General features: G+C 35.2%; 1 long non-coding RNA gene across 1 annotated transcript in view; it reads left to right on the forward strand.

The window, feature by feature from the left end:
* LOC107670273 (uncharacterized) overlaps positions 1-7,819 on the forward strand; it is a 66,482-nt gene that overhangs the window by 52,614 nt on the left and 6,049 nt on the right. The gene's annotated exons all lie outside the window — the stretch shown is intronic.

A 7,819-nucleotide genomic window follows, 5' to 3' on the forward strand; every position in this document is an offset into this window, starting at 1 on the left:
TAGACCATCTTTTCATGGAACTGCAGAACGATTTGGACATTTGTCATGGTCACTATAAAGTGGTACAAACATAAGCCAAAAGCACCTGCCCACTTTGAATAATACACAGACAGATAAAAACCTGATTAAAATCAGGTCTCTTTGCATTGTGTGAAACTAATGAGAAATGTTTTCTTTGCTAAAAGTCATTATTGGCAAAAACATAATGGCTTCATTTGGTCTGAGGTACTTCCACTTAATACTTATTCAAATGACTCACAAGAACAAGGCAAAGTACTTTTGCATTTAAAACGGACTACTTAAAAACTCAAGATATGTTTTGAGCTCACTTAAAAAAATAAATGAATAAATGTTAAATTAGTACAGTAAAATGTAAATTAGTTTTGGTCAAGCTCTGGCACTTTATTATACCTTGATTATTTAAACAATATAATTAACAGGATTTCTAACAGGATGAAAATAAAAATGAGGGTGTCAACTTGAAGGTAGTTTTGTAGTTTTTAAAAACATTTTTGATCATTGTTTGTAATTGTGGTTAATATTAGAACAGTTTCTGTATTTTTATTGAACTGTGAAATGTTTTAGACAAATGCCACAAAATTACAAAATTCATATCAGTATCCATTCATATCGTTAATTGCACGTTAATGTGTTACTGTTTCCCACCAAAATGATTTCCTGGACACCCTAATGCACGTTACTGATAATAAAAATACAAAACCTTTAAACTAAATTTGATCATATGTAATGTCACACAGGGACTTCTGGGAATGTGTCTTTACTGTTTTTTCTTTTTATATGATTTTGTATGATTTTTTAAAGGATTATATGATTCTTTTTTTTTTTTTTTTTGCTGGCAAAAACAATACATTTGACATTATTTTATTGGAGTGTCTATTTACACTAAGTGCAAATAGACCTTCTTGTTGCAGAGGTTATTTTCACTAACTCTGCCCACCAACGTGTAATTGCGGTAGTCAACATAACAAAAGAGGCACGTCAAGCATTAGTGGCATAGATGGCAATGTGCATGCTTTTTGACGCGATCGACCCGAGTTCGAACCCGCCTTTTGCCAAACTTTTTTTCTCCCTTTTGAAATTGCGTATCACATCAGAAAGGCACTTATTTTCAATAAAAATGAATGAAATAGTCAAAAAGTTGAAAATAAAATATCGGGTAGGGTTAGGGTAGGTGTAGGGATGGCTTTATTGTCCCAATAAGGTGGCATCCATTTAATAATTTTAATTAAAATTATAATTTATACTCAATACGTTATTATTGCGTACTGTTTTGCGTTTACTGTTTTTAATTGCCACTATTTGCTATAAGTATACATAGCAGAAAATGTTGCTATTTTAACATAGTGTAAATAGAATCTATAGCTATTTGCACTTAGTGTTAATAGCATAGCGTTAAAAAATACTGCTATTTTCACTTAGTGTAAATATAATCCATTGCTATTTGCACTTAGTGTAAATAGCATCTCTCGCTAAGAAAATACTCTATTTTTACTTAGTGTAAATAGCATCTAATTAGCATCTATCGCTATTTACACTTAGTGCAAATAGCCGCTGCCTTATTCTATAGTACAATTACATATTAAGTGATGTTAAACCATTTACAATTTTTTATATATGGTAAGGTAACATAGTTATCCATGTTTTAACGGGTCTTAATCAAGGTTACTTAACAGGTTTTGCTGTAGCATTTTACTGTAATTGTTTGTAAAAATTACAAACTTTTTTTTTTCAGTGTGATTTGTTAGTTAAAGAGACAAAGGGGTTTTTCATGTTAGCATTTAGTCAATACCCAAGGCATGACAAAACAACAACATCCACTTTAAACAGAACTAATTAATGTGACTTACATAAAAAAAAAAAAAAAAAAAAAAATTTTTAACATAGTTATCCATGTTTTAACGGGTCTTAATCAAGGTTACTTAACAGGTTTTGCTGTAGCATTTTACTGTAATTGTTTGTAAAAATTACAAACTTTTTTTTTTCAGTGTGATTTGTTAGTTAAAGAGACAAAGGGGTTTTTCATGTTAGCATTTAGTCAATACCCAAGGCATGACAAAACAACAACATCCACTTTAAACAGAACTAATTAATGTGACTTACATAAAAAAAAAAAAAAAAAAAAAGAGTTTTATCCAATATGGAGACATGCGGATGTACTGCACAACACGTGTTTGGAAATCTTAAATCATGGCAACAGTAAAGCATTGAATTTGAATACAATTGAATCTCAATGTCAGCATCAATAGATCTTTTGCTTGTTGGTATCGAGCACTATTGTTTGAGCTCACTGTTTTCCCATAGCCCCATTTGGTGCAGTGATGCATCACTATGTCTCCATTGCAGCAGTGATGTCTCTATTCGTAACCAGATTGAAGCTTTCTGTGTCATGGGAATACATGCAAATCAATTAACAACAATGATGACTTCTTTTACCCTTCCTTCTCAAATCTTCACATACAGGAATAGGAAAAACATAATTACAGAGAAACGAACCACAGAGTCAATTTCCATAAGTAATATAGGTTTAAGATGATGATTACGATTCCTCCTTCACTTCAGTAGCGCCACAGATTTCCCTCAGGCCTTCCTGCATCGCTCTGTGTTAAAATTTACTAATGTGCTCACAGACACCTGCACCTGTGATAATTAGAGATAGATAGAAAGAGACATGCATGTTCTACTAGCTTATTCACAAATGTCGTCTTCAGTGACAGCACAACGATCTGATATCATTAACAGAGAAAGAAACGTAAATATGCTTAAGATCTTCTTCTAGAATGTTTCAAGTGTAAATGTTTGTTCACTGATGAGGAACCAGAAACCAATTTCAACTTGCTTGTTTTCAACACAAGCTTTTGTGTGGCGAATGTGGGCGGTTGTGCGTTTCTCTGGGGAGAACTTCGAGACTTAATTGTGAATGTCTGGTGCTCTTGGTGGTTACGATCACGCTTAGTCTGTCAAACTCAAATTTGTGCTAGTTTACCATTAAACAAAAACATCACGTTCCATCCTGACTCGTGTAAATCCAGATGCAGTTTATTCAACGTGACATGTTAACACTGCGGCAGATTTAGCGTAGTGCCAAAGTGCCGATATAGTTTTTTTTCCCTTGTCCTATGCAGGAATGTGTTAGTTTAAGACTCTACGAGCGCAGTATGAATCTCCAGTGAATATAGTGCCACTGAATCAATAACAAATTATAGTTCTGCCAAGCCCCTAGATATTCCGTTAGGTGAGAGCAATATTAAAACAACTTGAGATCTTCTTTAGGATTATGGTCGAAATTAACAGCAAAACCCTGCAGAATGAGAAACAAGAAAACTAACGCCACCTGAAAATGCATTTAGCGCTTTGTGAGTCTTTTTGGTTTTGTAGTCTGTAGTTGCTATGATGCATTATAGCATTCTGAAGTTATGGTTTGAATTAGAGTAGATTTATGAAGAAATATTACCGTCACCATTGACTAATCACTCTTGATATTTCAGAGGAAACCCTGTTCAAGGTGTAGTCGAGATAAACCATGTTTTTTTCTTTGAGTTGGGTGCCCTTTATTGAGGAAGGCATTTTTATTACAAGAAGAGGTCCCATAAATCCATTTAACTAAACCAAGTTGGGGGGGCTTATGTGAACACAAAGAAAAAATTTGTGCAGTTTCTGGTGTGAAACCAAATTCTGTCCTGTCACCCCACTTGCCATTTTATAGGTGTGTAATTATGAAATTCCAACTTGTAAAAAGCATTCACTTCCTCACAGAACTCATAACATTACAGCTCTTTTTACCTGACCACTGCATCGTCATGTGAAAACATTCAAAATATCAGCAGATTCACCATGTAGTGAAATGTAATATTTATGTTTAATAATTCCTTAATGTCTTAATACTGCAAGAATAATCTGAAAATTAACAATTTAAGAAGTTTATTTATAAGGCATTTGTGTTACTTGTTGTATTATGGTTTTGTCTATTGATGACTCAGATGAAAATTGTGATATTAATAGTGTAACAATTCCGAGTCTGAGGACATGAACAGCATAGATTAGTAAATCAGGGTTTGTCATCTAGTAATATGGTAATTATGACATGACATATCATATAGTAATTACTACATGAATTTGATTTGACAGTCATTTTGTTAAACATTCATAAGCAATGAAGTGGTTTTGTTAAAATATTCTATTTTATTTTTAAGCACACAATAATAAAAGTTTGTACCAAAGTACGTTTTGATTAGTTTTTCTATTTTGATAAATAGGAATTATTATGATATAGGACTTATTTTGACAGTAATAGGAATTATTATTGTGAATTCAATACAGTATTACATTTCTTTCTTTATTTCCTCACCAAAAATATTTTTCATTCCGAAATAAAAAACAAGAAAGGTTTTCTAAAGCCGGTATATGTACATTTTGCAAATAAATTAAAAGAAAGGACAATAAAATAAGAATCACATAACTACCTTGATTTGATTGCCTAGGTTTCGTCACTTTTAATAATCCTTACCTGGAGGGAATTGGATTATGAATACATACAGGCTTGATTTGCATGAATTTTTGAATGCAGAAGCCATTTTGTTCCACTATCTCCTGCCCACTGCTGCTCCTGATATGCTTGGATGGCTCCTTCCGTTCCAAGGTTAATGTAGACACAGTGTTTGGAACAGTGAATAAGACTGATAATGCACTGGAACACATCCAGGGGCCAGAGTCAAGTGTCGTGCCCGATCTGCATTAAGAACCTCATCAGCGCGATGGGGCAGTTCTTTAACATGTATTTGCACCTTGCTGACGGCACTTATGGCGTTTAACGTGCAACATACAGAACAGCTTTGTTTTCTGCCCTTACAGCTGAAGAGGCAGGGAAAAAGAGCATGTTTGAGTGACAACGTCTTGTGGAACACCTCCCATTAATGTCTGTCACTCAAATATGCATCTACCTCGAGCTGTTAAGATGTTCTTTAGAATGTTTTCCATGTCCTTGTTGCTAGTTGCATGGAATTTATGCAATGCAATCCATTTTAGAAAAAAACTTAAGGGCAAAAAGACACTTTTGTGTCTCTTCTCTCCCGTTGCTGTTGGGGAAGGGATGCATGTTTTGGATGCTGAACGTCACAAATGATTCAATACCCCCAAAGAATGGAGAACCTAAGGTAAAACACAGAAATGCTCTTAGCGGGAGTGTGCAAACTTGCCGTTTTGATGCTGAAAGAGGTTCTGTAAGGCAAAGCTTACCTTCAAGATGGCATTTAAAAGTCTAATGAGCATTTAAGTTTAGCTTCCTTTAAATAGGGTCTGAATCTGTAATATGAACTTCTACACATCTGCGTTGTTATTGCTAACTTGTAAGTAAATCTATTACAAATTGCATTTGGTTGTTGAAATAAATACATTTGTTATATATATATATATATATATATATATAGAGAGAGAGAGAGAGAGAGAGAGAGAGAGAGAGAGAACTGTTTACCAATACTGCAGTTAAGCTGAAACTGCCAGAACATTTCCAAAGGAACTGATCCCAAAGTGAAAATATAATTTATCAGTAAATGGTGGCAAAACTTTGTCTGAGAAAGATGTTTTAATGGCAAAATTATGTATAAATTAAATCCAGATGGGCCTAATGAAAGTAAAGTAATTTGCACCTTTTATATGGATGAATATAATTATGATGAAAGGTCAACAAGAATGAAATATAAGTGGAAAAGCATCAATGTTGAAGTGATTACCACATTTTATACATTTACTGATTTATGCTTATATTTCTCCATATGTGAAGTCACATGTTAAATTAGCTCTGGGCTTTAATTGTGTTAAATGTATGTGATGTATTTAACATTTAATTAATCTCATCAATCATACATATAATAAAACTATCAAAACTATCAACCTATGAGTTCCATTAAATTCATTATCTTTAACCCCAAAGGAAGCATAACGCTTTGTCTTGCAAAGAAGTGGTTCGTTTCAGTTTTTAAAAATGCATACATGTATGTTTGCTGGAACCAACAAATATTGTGAATGCTAATTTTTCCATTGAAGTGAATAGTGAATTTCCGAATGCAACCCTGCTCTTATCTTCATAATATAAATTGAATTTTCATTCTGCCCCTGGCAGAAAAACACATTAATGTCTCATTTCAGTCGACTTCCACAGTCCTTTAGCGAATGTATTTTACACATACAGATATGAACTTGTACTCTTAAATTACTATTCTCGCTGAGAACAACTGTTTAGGATTAAGACCGAGGTATAGTTGACATTCTGAAGAGTGTTTACAGTATTGCGTGGTTACTCTGCAGCTGTTTAATTGAGACTGAATGTGAATTATAATGTAGTGTACAGTACTGCAGATAGACCAGAGGCCATTGTAAAGGTTCGGCCAGTAGACACAGCTGCCCCAAGGCTTCCTCCAGGTGTTATGAGCCCAGAGGGCAGCCTGCAACCAGATGTGTCCTTTGCTGATGACTTTAGCTGGCAACAAACATCTAATTTCTTGCAGCTGCAAGCAATAAATGGATCAGTGAGATAAGGATAGTGACAGTCATAAATGAGCCATGTTGTCACTGTTCATTCAGCTAAGGTTGTTTATTGCCATGTATGTCTCTATGAAGAGCTTTTGGGTCGTTCCATGTCATCTCAACCCTGGTGAAATATTTAAACTTCTATCATTGTTTTCTTATGAAAGTAATAAAATGAGAGAAAAAATGACATGGATGTATATTTACTAAGTAATCCACTACTGTGTAGAGGAGGGTCAAAATGACAATATTTGTTCTTCAGACATTCCTTTTTAAAATGAATGAAAAATAAGTAGCAGTGTAAAGTGACCCTCATTTGGTTTTTGAGCACTAAAAAAGGGGAAAAATTTAACAGTTTACTCATGGAGCTACATTAAAATCCCTGTATATCTGGAAATTAAACTTAAATTAAAAATAAGTTAAAAATATCAAAAGATGACGACAAATGAAAATCTAAGATGATCCGAAATCTAAAAGTACATTAAAATATCTTTAATACTCTAAGTTACAGGCATGCAAACTTTAGAAAGAAAAAAAAGCTTTTTTTTTTTTAACTGTCTCCATTGACATATGATGCAGAGACAAAGATTGCTAACGTCAACAGATTGTGCTAATAGACCTACCTATCTCTGTGTAAAAATAAAATAATGATGTTGTCATTTTTCATTTAATTTTCCAAATCTCAGGTGAAAAATGTTATTTTGACCCCTGCTCAAAATAGTGGATTGCTCAGTAAATTGTCATGAGTCTGGGCCCTGCGTTTCTCCCTCTCTCCTCCAGAGGGCGCCATCTCCCGGACTCCCATTCCCCAAACCCCATACACCTGTTCACTCATTACACTAATACCCCAAACTCCACACACCTGTTCAGTCACTCACTCATCACACTCACCCTCAGCTGTGCCTCGTTGTAACTGACCATATCTTCACCTCTCACTCACCACTCGGCCTGGTTGTATTGTGTAATGAAATGGTGTTCGTCGTCTCTAGACCTGTTTTTGTTTTGCCTTGTTGGCCTTTCTGTTTAAATAAAGAAGTTTTCACCTGCATTTGGACCCAGACCCTGTTTACACGGTGTGTTTTCAGTACCGAGGCGGTGCCCGCTCACAGTTTCCCGGAGGAGGCGGTGCCCGCTCACAGTACCCCGGAGGCGGCGGTGTCCGCTCACAAGGCTTCAGAAGCGGCGGTTTCCGCTCACAGTTCCCCCGAGGCGGCGGTGTCCGCTCACAAGGCTCCAGAAGCGGCGGTGTCCGCTCACAGTGCCCCCGAGGCGGCGGTGT

Source organism: Sinocyclocheilus anshuiensis, unplaced genomic scaffold (assembly GCF_001515605.1).
Source record: "Sinocyclocheilus anshuiensis isolate Anshui unplaced genomic scaffold, SAMN03320099.WGS_v1.1 scaffold253, whole genome shotgun sequence".
In the NCBI taxonomy this organism is placed as follows: domain Eukaryota; kingdom Metazoa; phylum Chordata; class Actinopteri; order Cypriniformes; family Cyprinidae; genus Sinocyclocheilus; species Sinocyclocheilus anshuiensis.